Source organism: Ovis canadensis, chromosome 8, assembly GCF_042477335.2.
Source record: "Ovis canadensis isolate MfBH-ARS-UI-01 breed Bighorn chromosome 8, ARS-UI_OviCan_v2, whole genome shotgun sequence".
In the NCBI taxonomy this organism is placed as follows: Eukaryota; Metazoa; Chordata; class Mammalia; order Artiodactyla; family Bovidae; genus Ovis; species Ovis canadensis.
In genome coordinates this window covers 17,356,447-17,359,005 of record NC_091252.1, presented here as the reverse complement: position 1 = coordinate 17,359,005, position 2,559 = coordinate 17,356,447, and the positions used below count along the sequence as shown (strand labels likewise).

Genomic DNA, 2,559 nt, shown 5'->3' with positions numbered 1-2,559 from the left:
GTTTTTCTTCGATGGGCAGGGTGGAAAGATTACTGTCAAGGTCTATAGAAATGTGTATCGCACATCCAGAGAAGGGCATAAGTGGCTGAGGTGACATTTAGTCAAGAGAGCTTCTGACCTAGTCTTCCCACCTAGGGTACCAGAAGGGTAATTATCACTCACAGAATACAGGTTCTATCATCATTCAGATATGGCAAGGTCAACAGATTGAGACACGTGCCATGGAAGAGAGAGCTTGTTAAACTCATAGACTCTGAGAGGAGAGGACATGCCGTGTCATGAGGGGTCACGTGGGAGTGCAACCAGGTTAAATCAGGAGACAGAGGGCGCCAGGGGAAAATGTGGGCATGAGCCTTTATTTTAGTTCCTGTGAGAAGAAGCTGGTGAGGCAAGCTGAACTGGTTTAGGATTCACTAGTTGGGATAATATCAGCAGACCCTGGGGGTATAGGGGCAGTCTCTGGTTGACACCTGACCCTGGGGTGATTAAGGCAGGTGGATAGTGGCCCAGAGTGTGAGACCCTGATAAAGCAGGTGCTTGAGGGGCACGGGCTCTGGCTGGTTTCCTTAGGAAAGGTGCATTCACAGGTGAGTTGTTTGCTGTCTCTGGGCAGTCCCACCAGGGTCAGCAAGCTCTCCAGATGTCAAAGCGTCAGGAAAGCAAAGGTCTGGTTAACACAGCAAATGAGATCAATCAGATGTAGACTTTGGTACTGCTGCTGCTGCTGCTGCCAAGTCGCTTCAGTCGTGTCCGACTGTGTGCGACCCCATAGACGGCAGCCCACCAGGCTCCTCCGTCCATGGGATTTTCCAGGCAAGAGTACTGGAGTGGGGTGCCATTGCCTTCTCCGAGACTTTGGTACTAGAGACGTTCATTAGCACAACCCTGCACAGAGATCACAAGAGGAGTAATTGAGGATAACTTACTGAAGACCATATGGAATAAGAAGTATAAACACATTACTCTGAATTAGCTTGGGCATGATTCTTCACTACAAACTGTAAGCGCTGTGCACAGTGCTATCTATAATAACTTCCAGCCTGGTCTCAGGGCGAATTCTTAGAACCCTTAGGGGCATGGCTAGAGGAGGTGTTTAGCCTTCTATCTGATTGACCTCAGTCCTGATATTTCCTCATCTGCTGACCCTCCGTTTCATGATTCTCACTGTCCTGTAGGAATGCTCATTTTTTAGTATTCTTCACAGCTAATTTCACAACTTTTTATTCTCTTGAATAAGCACTGAAAATTTAGATTTTAGGAAGGCAGATTTCTCCAGTTGTATTTCTACCAATTTGTCAATCTGTCATTAACTTAAAAACTTTTTTTCAGGACTTTCTCGTGAAAGGCCCATGGACGGTTACTTACATGAGAATCATGCGGATATGCAGTTAGAATTTCATTGGCTTTTTTGCTAAGAGACTTTTCATCTAATATTTGATCATGAAATAAAGTAACATTTTCTTCATAACTGAGTGCATTTGTTCATTCACTGTCCCTCCAAGTTTTCTGTCTCATGTTTAGGTGTAATCCATTTGAAGTCCACCCTGTCTGGGTTTCTCCCCAAAGTTCCATTCAGACTATCTGGTTTGGAATTTTGGGGGGTTTCCTACATCTGAGAATTTGAGTCTTTCTACAATTTTGGAAATTTTGAGTATCTTTTTGGATACTTCCTTTCCTTTATGCTATTCTCTTTTTCTAAAACTCTGGATTGAATATAGTTAAAACTTCTTACTAGAGACCTTCCTTTTATATCTTTTGATCTTGTTTATCTCTAATTTAATTGAGTAATTTCTTCAGATCTATTTAGCTTCCAGTTCACAAATCTCCTTTATCTGTAGAGTTTCTCATTTCAATAATTATATATTTCTTTATTTTCCAAAAGTTTTATTCTTTTTTTTACCCACCCAGTCATTTTGTAAGTCTCTTTGCTCTATATTCTCAATACTTTTCATTTTACTCTAAGCATAGTAAAACTTTATTTTATATTCCAGTATCAAATATCTCCAATACCAAATCTCTACTTCTGCAGTTTGCTGTTTCAGCTAAATCTTGGTTATGGTAGCTTATTTCCTCTTGCATTTAAGAGGTTTTTAATGACTTTGTGTTTCCTGGAATGTCTTCTGTAAAGATTTTTTTGCGTGTTGGGTTCTCCGCTCTTACAGTAGAGAACAATACCATCTCCCACTATTGTAACCTTGTTTGGAGCCGCTGGTCAGAGCTAATGCTCACCTCTGGACTGGCTCACAGTCCCTCCAGAGCACCTCTGCTCAATGAAGGTTGTCTGGTCACAGCAGCCCTGGAAGAGAGAACTTTCAATGGGGCACCTCCGTAGTGACTGAAATCTCAAAGGCCAGGGAGTAAAATAGAGGAAAAGGGAATTAACATTTGTTAGGTGATTTTTGTATCAGTTCAGTTCAGTTCAGTTATTATATGACAAGGCCCAAATTGGGTAGTTTTTTCTTTAAAGCTTTTTTGTTGTTGCTGTGGGCCATTTTTAAAGTTTTTATTGCATTTCTTGCTGCTGCTGCTAACTCGCTTCAGTCGTGTCCAACTCTGTGC

General features: G+C 41.7%; 1 long non-coding RNA gene across 1 annotated transcript; it reads right to left on the bottom strand.

Annotated features, from left to right (window-relative positions):
- Nucleotides 1-335: 335 nt before the first annotated feature.
- Nucleotides 336-2,296, bottom strand: LOC138445206 (uncharacterized). Its single transcript, XR_011258749.1, has 2 exons — nucleotides 2,230-2,296; nucleotides 336-885 (listed from the first exon to the last, which is right to left on the bottom strand). It is a non-coding gene; the product is annotated as an uncharacterized lncRNA (long non-coding RNA).
- Nucleotides 2,297-2,559: the final 263 nt, after the last annotated feature.